This window comes from Folsomia candida, unplaced genomic scaffold (genome assembly GCF_002217175.1).
Source record: "Folsomia candida strain VU population unplaced genomic scaffold, ASM221717v1 Fcan01_Sc045, whole genome shotgun sequence".
Lineage (NCBI taxonomy): Eukaryota > Metazoa > Arthropoda > Collembola > Entomobryomorpha > Isotomidae > Folsomia > Folsomia candida.
In genome coordinates, this window is record NW_019091237.1 from 528217 (window position 1) to 546550 (window position 18334).

At 37.7% G+C, this 18334-nt stretch overlaps 1 protein-coding gene and 1 long non-coding RNA gene across 2 annotated transcripts in view; one reads left to right on the forward strand and one right to left on the reverse strand.

The window, feature by feature from the left end:
• The window catches only part of LOC110861770 (ceramide glucosyltransferase), a 40605-nt gene that overhangs the window by 1412 nt on the left and 20859 nt on the right, over window positions 1-18334 (forward strand). The gene's annotated exons all lie outside the window — the stretch shown is intronic.
• On the reverse strand, window positions 1970-3570 carry LOC110861771. The gene is made up of 4 exons (XR_002549088.2): window positions 3054-3570; window positions 2617-2974; window positions 2372-2545; window positions 1970-2285 (listed from the first exon to the last, which is right to left on the reverse strand). It is a non-coding gene; the product is annotated as an uncharacterized LOC110861771 (long non-coding RNA).

An 18334-nucleotide genomic window follows, 5' to 3' on the forward strand; every position in this document is an offset into this window, starting at 1 on the left:
AAACATTTTTAGCGTTTTTTTAAAACCCCGTCATAAACAAGTCAAATTTTATCATCGGAATATACATGACTGGACTGACTAAATAACTGCATCATTGACGACGACGAGGAGGTTACGAGATTACATATATTGTGACATGTACAATATGACCCTGTTCCTCCAACCAATGACTTTGGGTTGGGGACCGAATCACGCACGAGGGCTAAAATTAACCAGTAATTATTACCAGACCAGACCACCACTACATAAAGATAACGTGAAAGATAATGGATAAGGAAGTGAGGAGATCAATTTTCATGAATCATTATTATTATATTCAACTGCTCGTGTCGGTTTTGTCGATCGTGTGTATAAAGTATTTCTCAGGTCGTTTTTTTCTTTCTTCTCCAATTTATAAGCTGCTTTATGTTATTGTTTTGTCCGTCCGTCTGTCCATCCGTTTGTGGGCAGGATATTTCTCGAACATCTTAACACAATTACACCCCGTTTTCGGCATTGTGCTGCTAATTTATTTTCCAGGTCGTTTTTTCTTCTCCAATTTATTAAGCTTTATGTCATCGTTTTGTCCGTCCGTCCATCTGTCCGGATATCTCCAGAACGTCTTCACAATTTTTGACTCTAAATCGATTCCTATCCCTCCCAAGGTGTCAGGTCAAACTCGAAATTTCCATATGTGGCGTCATTTTATCGGAAATTTCACGCTACTTTTTCATATTCTGTGTAATAGATGCAGAATTAATCAGGAGACGATAATTTTCATTACGTCACGATGATGCTCCTCTCTCCTGGAGAGGTCATGGTCTAGCCGTGGCATGGAATTGCTTACGCGGATGATAAATATCAGGTGCATATAAATAATGCATTGCAACCCATGAAATAAATGATGGATCATCATCATCGTCAATAGTCGTCATCATCGTCATCCTATTTATTTATATAATCGGAATATTTCCTCACTTCACTCACAAAATTATCGCATCACGGGTCAGTCTCGTTTAATCCTTTACTTGGAATTATGCATCACTCCGTGGTCAGTGGCCGCGGAAGCCGTGGGGACATTGTGAGGACGGGGTTTATATATGATGGGGACATCGAACAACGGTGGAGACATTATTGTCCCTTCTTCCGCGGCCACTGGTCCCGGTTTAGTTTAGGTAGCGTTTCGTTTCAATTTGCTAAAGTCAACTTTAGCGAAGTGAGATAAATATGAACGAGTCTCTCATTTCCTTCCTTTGAATATGAGATTTGCTGAAATCTGGCTGGTCGGTCGTGCAGATATTTTTGCACATTTTTTTTCTATTGTAATATGACACACAAAACGATTAGTAATAGTCTAGCTTTGTTAAGAAAAAAGGGGTGTTTTTCACTATGAATCATATACATACGTTTACATTAGATTACATCGCATCCCACTATAATTTATCCATATTTACTCGGAATAGACTAGAGAATGGGCTGCAGAACAACGTGGGGACAATAGAGACATGGGTTCGATATTTGTGATGGATGCACATTTACATTTTCCAACTTTTTCGGAAATTTTGAACGTTTCGCTTATCTTAAAGGTCCATTTTTTACGGATCGGGGAAATTTTTCCGAAATTTTCTCTCCCCACCCCCCCAATTTTCAGGGAATAAATCACCCAACCAACCAAAGTCTGAAAATTTTGTACCAAATTTGTACTACTGGATTAATGCGTATTCACCGTTAAAATGTGAAGCGGATTTGCAGTAATTTTGTACAAGTCGCATGTACAAGATTCATACGAAAAAATTGTCAATGCAAGTTTACTTGTACAAAATATGTACTAAATTTACACAAACAGGTTTGTACGAATTTGGTGATGATTGATATGCAGTAATATGGTGAGAATTTAGTACCAATTTAGTGCGAATTTAGTGCTGATTATGCACTAATGATACGCATGAAATTTATGCACATTTATTTACACGGATTACTCAAATTTCAATTGTTTATTTATTTCAAATTCATCTTCATTATTTCCACATTAATTGGTTCTCAAATAATTCTAATTTATAGATTAATTTCTAATTAAAAGATGAATTGCAAATTGGCGTACAAAAATATTTATCATTAATCATCGGCAGAATTAAATATATGGGACCTTGAAGTAGATTAGCTGCTAATCGATTTGCGAATGGAATCTTGTCGCTTTTTTCCAGTATATCGAATTTTAGAACGAAGCTCATTCGTAATCATGGAATGAGTATGTCGTACACGTCCTTAGCCAACGACGATCCACCCTTCCTCGAAAGAGAAGCAATCTGAAATAATTGCATTGAGCTATAAAAATTGTTTTCCAACTTATTTGCATTGCATTGCTGCAGTAATTATACATACAAACTCTTACTTCTTCATTATAATAGGATGGATTTGCCAGTAACGCTTAGATATTCTCCAGCTCGTCCACAGTTTTTGAATTTGGGCAACTAGCTCTTGTTGATTTTATCAGAAGTTTTTCAAGATTTGCCACCCTTTCCAACAATATACATATGCTGATTTCTCAATGACTCTTCTTGAAATTCTGTATTCAAACACGAGTTTATAGAAATTTAATGTAAACATAATAATGTGAGACTAATAAATGAGCCTTACCTCTGAATTCTGATATAAGTGATTCAATCCGTGGGTCCGGCTCTAATTGCTAACTTTGAACCTGTGGGGTCTCGCTACTCACTTCTTCAGTTGAGGGGATGGCGATGGGGACGGTTGAGTTCCCGATGAAAATAAATATTAAGATTGAAGTGTGTTTCAAACTACAGTGAATTTATTATTTATGATTTTCTTACTATCGGTGCACAAATCGGTGTCAGGGGCTAGTATAATGTTCACCTCAGACGCTTCAGCTGAGAATTTGATTCTTGACGACGTCTTGGTATGTCACAGTCACTAGAGTCGATCGGTTTATTCTTTATATATTTTTCCAATTTCTTTACGGCTTTATCGTACGTATCTATAAATTTAGTAAAACATCTTTGCATCATTAGGCTAAATATGGATGAGCGTAAAATTAGCCAAGAATAAATAATTACCGTGTGTTCCGACATATAATATGCCATAATTCGTCCAACCTTCTTGCGGGAGAGAAAATGGGTCACTTTGATAACTCGAAAATCCCTTAGGAATGGGATTAGTAAACTGACAAAGTTGAATCCTTGAAACTCCATGTGGACGGCACAACCTCCACCCCCTCGTCAACTTCAAACTCGAATAATACGAATGCTTTCAAATTGTCCGACATAGGTTCACAATTAGCTCACCAACTTTCTGGTTGGAATTCAAAATGGAGAAAAAACGTGGCGACGCTACTTTGTCAGATGCCAACCTGACTGATTACGTTGCTCGAATTGGTTTATTTAATCGCTAATAGAGAAATAGTACTAATTTATTAATAAATTATCGCGGAATAATCGGCACGAATTCAGTACAAATATTCTAGCACATTTTTACTGCAATTGGATTCGTGCAATTTTCCAGGTGCGAATTATGTATGAATTTAGTGCGAGAAATCTCATGAGAATTTTATGCCAACAAATACGTACTAAATTTTCACTTCTCCATTTGTAATAATTTACTACTAATTAATTTGTGATAATTTAATGCGTTTTGCGTGCTAATTTATTAGTAGTAGACAAATTGATACCAGTTTTGTATGAATCTAGTACAAATTAATGATTGCATTTTTTTATGCACAAAAATTGCATAAACTTGCATTGGAATTCGCAGCAAATATGCATTGAGGTTACTTGGGCAGATATCAAACCCACCAAATACGAATATAGAGCAATTAAAGTTTTTTATGCATTTAGGGATTAATTAGATTGACAAGAATAGAAAAAAATCCCATGGGATCATTGCCCCCTGCTGCACGTCCCCTCCCCCTTGGACCTACATTTCATCTCCTCTCGCGTAATCAACTGGAAGTAGAGTAGACCAAATAATATCAACCAAACCATTACATACAAAAACACGCTTACGCTTGAATAATACATACATAAATAAATCCTATCGTATCGTATCGCTTAATTAAATAGTAGTGGACGAACATCATTGTTATAATACATGCAGGATGATGATAAATAGACACCAATTTGATCGAGGTTTGGTTTGGTCAACTCGACATTATTTTGCCCACTTTCTACTACATTCCACTTAACTTACTACTACGTCCAACCAGACCAGACCACCAAGTAAAGCAAGTCCACCAACATTTATTTATTTATTTCCTATTTATCATCATCACATATTGATTCAGAGTATAAAGTACTGGGCCAAGTATTGATTTGTTGTCGTCTTGTCGCTCTCTACTGCATTTTATTTAATTATGATCATAAATTATTACTGCGATCTATCTACTCTTCATTTCATCTCGTGGGTTATTCCATTTCGTTGCACACATTCATGCTCATTACGTATTCATAAGCATGCATTCATGTGTACATACATGATCAAAATATGCATGTATATATGATCAAAATACGTAAATAAATCATTATTACCAATCCGCCGCTGTGCTGCTTGGTGGTGGTAAATAAGTCTTATTGACAAGACGGAGAAGCAGGTATTTACTAGTTCGGATGTACAGGGTGGTTAAAATGTCACGCTACAATGGGAAATTTTTCGATGCGAAAAATTCTTAAATTTCCATTGGTTACCGAAATTTTGTCTCTAAAATTTAACATTTCAAGAATTTTGTCATCAGTTTTATAATAATTTTATAAAAATCTCAACCAAAAATCTTGTAACTAATGGAGATTTAGGGATTTTTTGCATTGAAAAATTTTATATTGTAGCGTGACATTTAAACCACCCTGTATATGAATACATAAATAAGTACATTGGTATAAGTCCTCAGATGATTATGGAATTATGGAAAGTGGTCAGCATTTAATGACGCTCGATGAGTATTAATTACCATTGACTTTGCTAGCTGGCATAATTTGTGCATATATACGAATGACGGATATTTAATTGTTTTTTTGAAAATTTGAAGGCCAATTTTTATGCGCGTGTTACACAAGAGTAGTAAAATTTCTACATAGTTTTCAAATATTTCGAGGTTTTCATTTCATAAGCAACATTTATGTCCTTATTTTCGGCTTTTTTGAAATTTTATGCGACTCAATTTGAAGGCCAAATTCCGTTCAAAGAACGTAATAAAATTTCTAAATAGTTTTCAGCATTTTTCAATACTTGAAGGTTTTCATAAGTATCATAAGTATTTATTACCTATTGTTTGCAAATTCTATTCTTTCATTACACAAATTTTCTCAATATATCGATAAATTTAGACGAAAAATTCCTAATTAAAAGTTGGACTGAATAAAATTTTGAGCATCTAAATTTATAAAAAAAAATGCTAAATTTAGTTCTTTTAATACATAAATTTTATCAATATTTGGACCCTTTTTAGACGAAAAAATTACCCCGTAAACAATTTTCAGTATTCCCTTAAGAAATTATTTGACAAAAAATATCACAAAATTTTAATTAGTTATTTCTAAAAATTTTCTCATTCTTATTTTTCACAAATACATATCCGTCTCATACTAATTCATAAATTTATAAATATAACACATCACTTTTTCTTCCACTTAAATATTCCATCAATGAGATGACTTACATAACTAACTGCACCCACCAACCAGCAGATAATAAATACAACACAATGCACACAGAAAAACGATCGGAATGCAAACCTGATTATTTAACAGGGGAGTAAAAGATAATCATAATTAAATACTCTCCGTTTGTTAGGTATACATACAACTAATTCCAGCAGCAGCAGCATCAGTGCTTTATCTCCTTTCTCACTCATGGTTGTGGTGATGAGCAGAAATCGCATAATTTTTTTACACCAGTATTGACTTACTGACTTGGCTAAAATAAATAAATAATGGTGATCATACACACGCTGCATACGAAATATGATGAATTGATGACGAGAGTTGCCAGTTCTGGGCAAAATACTGAAGGTATTTTGAGCCCTGGGTTTCGATTTTCAGAGGTGTCACACCCACAAAAAGATGAGAATTTATAACAGCCACATTTACGTGTCAAAATACCTTTACGCAGGCCTTGGTAAACTTTGTAAATTCCGTAAACTTACAAATTTTTACAAAATTTTACTCACATTTCGAAGGAAAATTAACGTACAAATTTTTGTAAACTTGATCGAATCAAGGGCGGCGGAGGCGTCTCTATTTTCGAATAGTTTCTAAAATTGTTTTACGGAACTTATCCATTTTACAAATTACAATTGTCTCATTGTTTTCATGATTTTTTAAAAATACCGTATTTTTCCAGGGATAAAGAATTAATTTCTTTAAAAAAAGCCTGTATTTTCATACGGCTCTCTATGTAAATTCTCGTCGTTTTATGACTAAAAAACCATTAGAAATTCAAACCCGGAGCTCAAAATAGTGTACATTTCAACGCAATATTTTTCCCACCCCTGCCCTGACTTACTTGCCTCCCTTGAGCATACATTTTTATTTTTATTTCCATCTCTAGCATAATTATTTCTCAGATTTCTTCATCATCGTCGTCGCCTTTTTGTCCTAGCGTCATCTCCCAATTGACTGAAATCGATTCAAATTAAGCAATCATGTCGATGATTTGACTGAAGGGGAGAGAGCCAGCCAGCTCTCAAGTACACAATGAGCTTTATCATCATTCTTATACATGCATACATAATTGTTATTACGGACTCAGTGGCCGTGGAATCCGTGGGGGGCATCAGGGGACACTAACATTGTAGGATAGGGGACATCTGGGGATATTAATATTGTAGGGTAGGGGACATCTGGGGACATTGCCATTGTAGGGTAGGGGACATCTGGGGATATTAATATTGTAGGGTAGGGGACATCTGGGGATATTAATATTGTAGGGTAGGGGACATCTGGGGATATTAACATTGTAGGGTAGGGGACATCTGGGGACATTGCCATTGTAGGGTAGGGGACATCTGGGGATATTAATATTGTAGGGTAGGGGACATCTGGGGATATTAATATTGTAGGGTAGGGGACATCTGGGGATATTAACATTGTAGGGTAGGGGACATCTGGGGACATTGCCATTGTCGAAAAGAAGAGGTTATTGTTTATATAAAATGATGGGGAGATGATGTCGACATCGAACAACCGTGGGGACATATTGCCCCCCTGTCCCCACACCCTTCCGCGGCCACTGTTCCTCACTGACTGACTACAACCACTACACTACATTAATATGAATCACTGTGTCGTCGACCTTGGTTAGATTTGCATCCATTCACATGTCAAAAAGTGGTGGTGTCGAGATGAATTCATGATGATCGTGACGATGATTGACTAAATTGTCAATCTTCTCAAATTCAAATTTGTACTCGTTCGTGTTCCTTCCTCCTCGACGCGTCGCGTGGTGGACGTACTTCTGTACATACGTTGTTGCCATTGGAATAATGGGACGCTTCCTGTCCTTCTACATCGGATGCGTGTTTATATGTGGTGTGCTACTGGTTTTCGTTTGTTGTATTAATTTGTAGGCTCAATTTTTTATGGCGTAATTTCATTTTTTTTCTTCTGTGAATACAAACAATGTAGAAATAGCATAGCGTTGGCTTGATGGGGGTAAAAAGGGCACGCCATAAATTTGACGTTTCCTCACATCGGATCTGGTTTTGTTTTATTGTATGAATTGGCTCGATTTAATGGTGTAATTTTAATTTCTGTTTTAAGATATGACAATAGTGTTGGGTATTAAGGTGGCATAAATTAAAATGGGGGAAGGGGGCAAAAAGGGCATGCCATAAATTGGACGCTTTCTGTCCCTGGTGTGCTACTAGTTTTGGTTTACTGTATACATTTGTAGGGTCGATTTTTAATTACATAATTTCGATTTCTTGTCGTACCATGAATGTGGAGGGGGTTAAATTGTGGGGGGGGGGTGGCACAAATTAAAATTGGGGTTCATGGGGCAGAATGGACACGCCATAAATTTTGGTCGGGTACCCAATCGTGCCCGAGATGAGGATTATTGTCGTGATGATAAGTGTACTTACCGAAGCCTGGATTTTGTACACATTTATTTATTTAGTACTTAGTCACGACTGAATTTAGTATTTCCAGTTGCAACATTTTTATGTCCCATTCCTGGAACGAGAGAATCTAACTTTATTCATCCTTTTATTGTCACGAGTAGAGCGCGGAGAGTAGGGAGCAAGGTTAAATTACAATGCATGATTGCGATACATGGCATACAAATTGATATTCATTACCTTTACCTGGTACATTTCCATTAGTTCGTTAGCTAGCTGCCTACCTACCATTCCATTCCATTCCATTATCAATTATCTGCCAAACAAACCAGACACAAAGTTCGTAAGTAAATGGGACCACACGATACAAAAATAATCAACTTTCTCTTTTTTTCAGTGGAGAGAAGGGAAAGTTGAAAATTATATATTGTCTACAGGCTGCATAATACTACTCATAATTTAGATGGTGTACAAACAGGGGATGAATGTAGGTATGTGAAAGCGAGGGTTTTTCCACGGGGGAAGGAATTTGGGGGGGGGGCATGCTTTGTCGGGTAATAAATAGCTGGGTGCACAAATAACCTTCGATGTTCGACGAAAATCTGGCACATTTTCGGGTATGGTTTCCGAAAAAGTGAATAATTCTTCAAAATTATGACCCCTACGATACAAGTCTTGTATCTCGTGTAATTTGATAGTAGCATTGGCATTATCCCCCATAAAACACATTTCTAACCGATCGTAACGAATGGTGGAATAAGTTTCCGAAAAAATTCTTCAAAATTCTTCAAAATTATGACACCCACAACCTTGCCCCGTACAAATCTTGTCTTATATCCCTTTGTACTGATTTAGTACTAGCTAAACCATCAGCCATCCATCCGCCATAAAGCACTCTTCCGATCGATCGTGCCTCTTGTTGTGGGGGAGATTCGTTTTAGGAGAGATTTTGCTTTTTAGTCTCCTCCTCGCAACTCACTTTCATTTCATTTCATTAGCGTCACACATTGTTCACGGGATTGGAATTGATGTAATAATGCACCTCTCTCGTCTCATCCCGGTGACTAAGTTCGCCAGAGTAAAAGTATGTAAACACTTGAGTAAGTAGAGTGTAGTGTTATCCGGCCGTATCATCAAGTGATAAGTGCCCGCTGATAGGACGATATGTTGGTCTCAATCGCACATCACATCACGTCCTCCTCCGCCTCCTCCCTACCGACCTACTTTCACCTGCCGCAGAGTGCCCAGAGATGGGCAAAATAAATGGAGGATTTTGAGCTACATTGTTCTAATCAGGGTTTAGCTTTTCAGGTGGTTGTTTGTTATTTAAATTTGCATGTTAGATAACTTTAATTGATGGGATAGTTAGTTAGTTAATAGCAATTAGCAGACAAAATAAAGAAGTAGCCCTTGATTTGAGCAAATTTGAAAAAATCTGTGCCCTAATTTTCCTTCGAAATATGACTAAAATTTTGTAAAACACAGTGGTGGTAACTTGATAAGTTTATAAGTTTACAGAATTTACAATGTTACCAATGCCTGCGTGAATTGCCTCAAGGTATTTCGACAGTTAATTTCTTCACAAAACTCGTATTTTCATAAGACTGTTGCCTTCTCGACATAGATTTTCGTGTTTTTGTGGGTGTAACAGCCCTGAAATTTCAAACCCTGAGCTCAAAATACTGTACATTTTGCCAAAATATTTTGCCCACCCTTGCCGCATGCATGCAAAAACCCACCACCACGATAATGCTGTCTCCTACATATCTCTGGGTGGGTCATGATCGTGATGGTCTGTTTTACCTGATTACATCAGCCCACAACTGCACTCTGTACTACCTGTCAATTCAATGTGCGTGGTCTGGTCTGCGGGGCTTATCGTGGTTTCGTGGATAACACACTTTTCGCACTCATCGCTCCGCTTTTTTTCCTTACTTACTTACTTTCCCTAAGTGCCTGGCTCACTCAGTCACCTTCACCTCGCTCATTTTTCACTCTTTCCTTTCCCCTCCCTGAGAGGATTATTGGATGGATTCGATACATAAAACCGGCCAGCCAGCGAAATCCATTGCATGATGATGATGATGACGAACCAGGAATGTGTGTCTATGTAAATACAATACGATACATACATAAGTGACCCAGCAATTTATTATTAAAGGGAGGGAACCCCTTTATAAGATCGTCATGTCTGTTTGTCCGTCCGCCCATATGTCCGTCCGTCTAATAACTCCTCAGTGAAACTTGAAACCGAACTTATTTAGGTAAAATTTAGGGACAGACCTGATTAGAAAGTGGCGATGTTGGTCACAAGGTCACGGCGTCAGGTCACAGGTCATGATTTTCTTAAACTACTTAGAACAACCTCATGTGAGGACTCAAATCCACACTATTTTTAAACACGTATCCAACAGAATAGATCATTTTCACCGGAAGTGACCCGGTCAAAGGTTGCATATGTTGCAAACACGTGTCAATTTTTACGGATTTTCGCCCAATTTATTGACTTTCACCCCATTGTTACACTCGTTTTCCCCTTTTTATTACCTCAGTGATGTCATGTCATGCCATGCATGTATTGGTTGGTCGGTAGTTTAGTCAGTTCTATCAATTTTTTTTCTCATTGCATGCCACCAAGTTCGTGTCTGTCTTCAGGTGGGCTGAATTTTTTTTGTGGGAGAGTGGTTTAAGGAGAAAGTAATTTACTTGGTCTTCTTACTTGTTGTTCTCGGAATTTGAAAGTGGTCGTTGCGTGGCCTGGCCTGGCCTGGCCGTGAAGGTGTCCTCGTTCTCCGATTATTGTGGTGGAATTGCAGAAAAAGTGAGGATGGTAACGTAACGGTGAAAGTGGATGGATGGATGGACGAACGGAGAGAGAAAGAAGATGGCTTCGTAGCCATTGTCCTGGGGAAATTGGATACTCGAGTGTATGCAGGGCTGACTATTACTTTTTAGCAGTAGGGTTTATTTCCGGTGCAAGAAATAAGAAATGGTTTCTTGTAGGGGGATATTTTGACCTGGGAGAAATGCACGGCGCAAAAGAAACTAGGTCCCGCGGTGTAGGTACGACATACGGCGCGTGACTTTCTCCCAGTTTCTTGCACTTTCTCCCATTTCTCGCGTTGCAGTGCAAGAAATGTAGAAAACTCGAAAGAAAGTGGATTTTGGAGCTATTTTGACCTGCAAGAAATGCACGGGGCAAGAAACTAGGTTCCGCCGTGGTTAATACTTCATAAGGCGCGTGGCTAGATAGTTCGTATTTCTCCCACTTTCTCCCAGTTTCTTGAATTGCTTGCTTTCCACTGCAAAAAACTTCGCAACCCCGCAAGAAACCAAACAACTTAGCAGATCGGCATCATCACAGGGTGAAAGCTTGGAGACGATCGAACCATTAAAATCCTCTGGGGACATATGCCCCCCTACATGTTCATGCATGTTCTGTTCTGCGGCCCCTGATCCTCCTCCTCTTCCTCCTCTCTGCCTCCCAAACTTTGTCCTAATAACGACTTACTTACTTTACTTACTCTTCCATCCAGAGCTTTATCGTTTCCCAATTTACTATAATCCCAGAGTTTCATTTCATAATTTAGCAGAAGAGAGTAGAGTATAGAGTTTCAATAGCACACATGTCGTGTCGTTCGCTCGCTCGCTTTTGTTTGGTCCCCGATAACAATTAGGTAATTAGTTTAGTATTTCGCTCCGTCCGTGTTTTGTTTCGAGAGAGAGTTGGTTGGTTAGTTGGTAAATAATTACTGGCTGGTTGTTTTGTTTGTTAGCTGGAGCATAATAAGTGGTGTAATAATGGTGGCAGTTATTATGGTCATGCTTGTTGGCTGGCTTGGCTACTGGAGTAATTGGCCCCATGAATTGGAATGACATGGCACGAAGACGAGCCAGACGACGTACAGGAAATGGAGGACAATGTGGTCGTGGTCTTGATCGTGGTCGTGGCCGTGGTTTGATGTCAGGGATGACGAGGTCTCGAATAAAAAAAATGGCTTTTGTGCAGAAATTTTGCACGATTTTAGGCAGAAATTTGGCCAGTTTCTTGTGCAGAAATTTCTGCACAAGAACTCTAATTTTTGTTCCGAAAACATTGCAAAACTATGCACATACCGTTTTGTAGGATAAAACTGATAGAAATTTTGGGCAGGATTTTTTGCAAAAAATTCTGCAAAACACAATATGCATCCCGCTTTTCTCAATTATTGCAAAATTCAAAACAGTGATTTCAACTTATAACCCAAAGTAAAAGACTTTGAACCGCTTTCTTGCAAAAATTTGGCCTGATTTTTTACACAAAAACTTTACGCAAAGCATTTTTTTGCACATACCGTTCCACAGACTAAAACGGATACAAATTTTTGCAGGATTATGTACAAAAATTTTGCAAAATATTGAATTCTCTACACTACTTTCTACCCGGGTTTCCTCTTGTCCAAATGTTGTCTACTTTTTTTTGCGGATTTAATATGTAAATCAAATCGTGTCCGTGTATATAAAAGTAGGAAACGTTTTTTACCCGATTATCTTGTCATGCATGGGATTCTAACCAATTTATCAGCACTCTTCTTCTTCTCTTCTTGGTGTGTAACCACTGTGCACTCGTCCTCGTGCATAATTTAGCCATAAAAAAGAACCAGGGAGAAACCGATTGATTGATTCGTATTTACATAATAACGCTTCTCCTCCTCGTCTTCCTTCAACTGCTGTTTGGATTATTTATGAAGGAACAAACTTTACGTGGCGGCCGAAAAACGGAGGAAGAAAAAAAAACTCACTTTCTCTCTCGTATACAGAACGATTGTCAATCTCATTCTGGGCAGGAAAGAAAAAAAGAAAGTAGAGTTGGGCAATGGGCAGGAGACGATAGAAGGCGTGAAATTAAGTGGGGACAAGTTAAGGGTGGTCAAAATACGGTATTTTGAGCTACGTTTTTATGAAGGATTTGGATTTCCGAGGGTGTTACACCCACAAAAAGACGAAAATCTGCATGGGGAACATATCAGTCACACGAAAATACAGGTTTTGTGAAGAAGTTAACTCTTTATCACTGTCAAAATACATTGTTTTCACGATTTAAAAAATACAGTATTTTGACACCAATAAACGAGCTCAAAATTATGAATTTTGACCAAATTTTGGCATGGTATTTGTTAACATAGGTTATGTTATATGAGGCAATTCACGTAGTCATTGGTAACTTTGTAAAATCCATACGTTTTGTGCCATAATTAAAAAAAAATTACGAGATAAATTGACACCGCCCTTGATCTGAGCAAGTTTGTAAAAATCTGTAAGCTCATTTTCTTTCGAAATATGCGTAAAATTTTGTCAAAGTTTGTAAGTTAAGGGAATTTAGAACGTTACCAAGACCTGCATGAAGAATTGCGCAAGACTTATTCGGGCAAAAATAAGCCATAAATACATAACTTCTTCTCTGTACATTTGCCCCCGTACAACCCTAGTCGCCCGTCTTTTTTTCGCTTTATCTCTTTTATTGTTGCCCATGACTGGGGATTGTTATTGGGTTTATTCTGATGGGTCAGTTGAGGTGCGACATGACAATACCTTCACCCTGCGAAATGGCCACCTACCTGCATATAAATTGGTCATGTACACACGTAGGACTGGAATTTAACCGGTTTCCATTCGGCATTCTCCTACTCACTCACTCACTCACCTCTATTTTCCCTGCATAATATGCATTTCCGAACAGCAGTGGCGGCGGAAGTTGGGTGTGGGGACATTAACATTGTGAGGTAGGTAGAGGAGGATATTAACATGGGGAAGATAGGATTTTTCTGAATTTCTGGGGGGACATGTGGGGACATTAACATTGTGAGATAAGATGTGGGGGAGGGGGGTTATTAACATAGGCAAGATATGATTTGTATGAATTTCTGGGGGACATTAGCGTTGTGAGATAGGAAGAAGAGGGGCATATAACATGGGAAGATAGGATTTTTACTGAATTTCTGAGTGGACAATGTCCCCCCGTCCCTTCCGCGGGCACTGTCCGAGCTGGTGGATTGGATTGGATAGTAGTTTAGTTTCTTGTCTCCTTGGACGGACGTGCAGTGAAAGGAGTGAAAGGAAATGGAATGAAAAATTGATGTTCTTCTCGGCACAACAAGGACCACGGGACACAACACCCTCCCGCCGGGCTTACCCATTCCCTTCATTACTTTCTCCCAAACACAGAGTTGTAGGCACGCGCCATGACCAGAATTCCAAGTTTTCCCATTAACAATCAAGCCCTCCCAGCGTATGCGATCCCATTTTGGTCAAAAACTAGTGTCAATTAGTTGCAAATTTGATTAGTATGAAATTTGCGAAAGACGCGATCTCCCAATGGGCACGTTTGGCCGAGATATTTGCATCCGAAGAGGAGAAAACGCTCAGTAAAATAGGAAAGTGTAAAATTTTTCGACTTTACTGTGCGTTTTCTCCTCTTGGGATGCAAATATCTCGGCCAAACGTGCCCATTGGGAGATCGCGTCTTTCGCAAATTTCATACTAATCAAATTTGCGATCGATTCGCACTAATTTGCTAAAAATCGGACCGCATACGCTGGGAGACCTCCCTTGTAAGTAAATGTGTAGGACAGGTTTTTACTTATTTTTTTCATGGCCATTGTACAACTCTGCCACATTTTTTCCTGCTTATGTGTAGTTTCTCAGCTCAATATTCCATTCGATTATTGAGCTCATCCATGACACGTAGAGGAGAAGGACACCACCATGCAAATTACTCAAGTAGACACACAAGAGGAGTGTGACTTGTTACGAAAAGTGTTGTCCTCGGAAAATAGATAGGAAAGCTCTATCTAAGCTTTATGTTCACGGAGGCCTCTTCCTTCCATTTTATGACCTACGGTTTTTTAGCGAGGATTGGCGAAATGAGTAGGTTGCGAATTTTCCAGTTTCTTCTACCTATGACCTACCTCCAAAATCAACAAATAAGAGCGTAGAGCATTAAGTAAAATGATTTTGAGCCTACTCACGGCGCATATTTCGCACACCAAAATAGTCCGAGGAATAGCAAAACTGTCAAAATTTGCAGAAAAAATTGCATATTTTTCCACTAAAAAGTTTTCCCAAAGTAACACGTGCAACATATTTCGCATTGCAAAACAAAACCGTCCATCGGGGTAAATTTGCGAAAAAAATCACATATTTTTCCACTGAAAAAGATTTTCCAAAGAAACACGTGCAACATATTTCGCATTGCAAAAAAACGTCCATCAAGTAAATTTGAAAAAAATAAAAAATCACATATTTTTCCAGTAAAATTTTTACCAATTTTGTTGATATGTTCAAAAATTTGCTACATTGGGGGAAATTCAACACGTGCAAATTATTATCTGGCGTCATCTCTCTTAGTTTTTAAACAATACGTACATTCCTCCATCCATATCTTTCCACGCAACGGAAGCGCTTGAAGGTTAAGGAGGAGGATATGTAACTGTATAAAAAGTCATGAAACTAAAATCATGCCATTTTCCAATGACTGACGGGCACGTCCTCTCCTTTATTTTCTACTTGTTTACATTCCTCCTACTCCCCGTTTACTTTGGACACGTATAAAATAAAATATGTTCGGTTCAGAGGGCGGATATGTATTCAAATATTTCCAACTTTTTCATTTGATGCCGACCCACGGTCAAACTTTGTGCGTGTGCATGTCTTACAGATCAGAATTTCCCATATTTTTTTCAAAAATACGTAAATCTTTCCCATATTTTTTTCAAAAATACGTATACCTTTTTTTAAATATTTTAATAAGTTTTCTTTTTGCTCAAAGAAATTCAACCACAGAAAAAGTCTTGCATTCAAAAATTCCAAAGTTTTAGCTCATATTTCGTCCATATTTTGATACCTTTTCCCCCTAAATATTTCCTCAGAATACATAAATATCCGCCCTCTGACATGTTATGTTATGTATTTACTACGTCCTTCAAAAACTAAGTGTACTACACGCCAAACTTTGTGAGGGAGTGATCCCCCGACTTCCAGTCCAGCAAAGCACACGAAAGCAAAGCAGTATTTTAACAGACATGCAGGAGGAAAGGATGAAATGCATAAATCGATACGATAAGTCTGTCAATTTTCTGCCCCACTTTCGCAATAAAACATGTATGCAACTTCTCTTATATAAAACTTACATACTTCCACCGACTGACCTCCATTTCAAATTGATACAAATTCACAACCCTATAATTTCCAGGATTTACAAAACATCCATTTCTTCTGCTTATTGCTCTATTTTAAACTAAACTTATTATTCCACACGCAATTTTTCCTCTTCTTTTTCGCAATTCGCAATGTTTTTTTCCGCAATGTGGTGGAGGCCATTAATTTAAAAAATGGATTACAGAATTTTTGGAACATCCATTTCTTTTGCCACGTTATTTATTATTTTATACTAGCAATTATTTTTTTCGCAATTTGCATTTTGTTCGTAATGTTTTTCGCAATATGCTAATTAATATTTACGATGATTGAAAAAATGAATCCACAAATTTCCAGAATTTCTTTAAATACCATACATTTCTGTTATTTATTGCTCAATTTTATGTTTTAAACTAAACGTATTGTACACGCAATTATTTGTTCGCAAATTCGCCATTTTTTCCGCAATGTTTTTCAGCAATTAATTTATAATAATTGAAAAAATGGATATTAAATTTTTCAAAATTTCTTTAAATCAATCCATTTCTTTAATTCTATTTTCGTCTATTTTAAACTAAACTTATTTCCCACATAATTACAATTTTTTGCAATTTTTCCACAATTTTTTCCCCAATGTGATGATGGTAGTAATTAATTTATAGTGATTGAAAAAGAAATGGGTATTCAATTTTGGGAGGAAGTTTTCTCCTTAATTTTTCATTCCGCCCGACAATAACAATTTCCTTGATCGATAAATCGACAAAAGAAAAGAAAACTTTTCGACTTATTGTCCTCTCCTCCGTTTTTATAAATGTTTCCATTCAATTTGTAAAAAAAAACTTTACCCCTCAAAGTTTGGAAAAGTTTGGAAAATTTGTTTTCAATTTGTTCTTCTCCTCGATTTGAATATTCTTCTTCTTGGGGGAATATTTACATGGAAAAATTTCCATGCATTTTCTTCTTTTTCAAGCGTTTTACTTTACTGCGATCGATTTGTCCATAAGTTTGGGAGAACAGTGTTTATTGCGGGTTTGCCACATTTCTTTCATTGCACTGGAAAGGAGGAAATGCAAGAAACTGGGAGAAAGTGCACGAAATACGCGTCATTTATCCACGCGCCGTATAAAGCATTTCTAGCCGCGTGGCGTCGTTTTTTGCGCCTTGCATTTCTCCCAGGTCGAAATATTGACCTGCAAGAAACCACTTTCTCCCCCTTATTTCTTGCACGTGGGTTTTTTTCATAGCAAACACTGCCAATAAATACCTGCAATAAACGACTTTTTCCCCTTATTTCTTGCAATTTTGTATCCGAAACACTGGTCAAGAACGTTCTGTTTTGGGGTATCCACACGTACGTAAAGTAAATAAGAGATACTTTCCTTAGTTAGTGGTTTTTGTAGATCGAAAGGTCATGTCACAGGTCATACCGGTAAATTTCCATGTATTTTTTAAATCTAATAATTCCGATCGATTTCTCCACAAGAAAGTCTCGAACACGATTAGAAGAACCTTTTTTAAATTCTGCTTTCGGGTATGTATCGACCCGTAAAGTAAATAAGCAGAACTTGGTTTTTAGCGGACTTATTTCTTCCTAAGGTCAGATCATAGGTCATAATAACGGCAAAATTTCCATGAATTTTTTAAACCCAATTATTCCGATCGATTTCTCCACAGGACAAAAACCTTGGTTAATTCTGTTTTCAGTTAATAAAATAATGAAAGAAGGGGACTTTGTAGATCGAAAGGTCATGTCATAGGTCACATTGTCACCTTGCCTGATGATGATGTTGTTTACATGACCTTTTTCCGTCGTTTTTAACCTGGTCGTCGTAAGTCCGTCATCAATATCAATTTGTCAAGTGGGGAGAGTGACACATTACATCGTAATCGGCATCATCATCATTCAAGGATAATATATCGTCCTTCTTTCTACACAAAAAATTTATCACTGCGCCACACCAGTGGCCGCGGAAGGTGGGTGGGGACATTATTAGCAGTGAAGGATTGGTGGGACGAATTGACACTGGCAAGATCCGAATTTCCGGGGAGTAATGTCCCCCTCCTTCCGCCGCCAATGGCCTGTCTAATAGCGCATTCATGTGTGTACTACTTGTC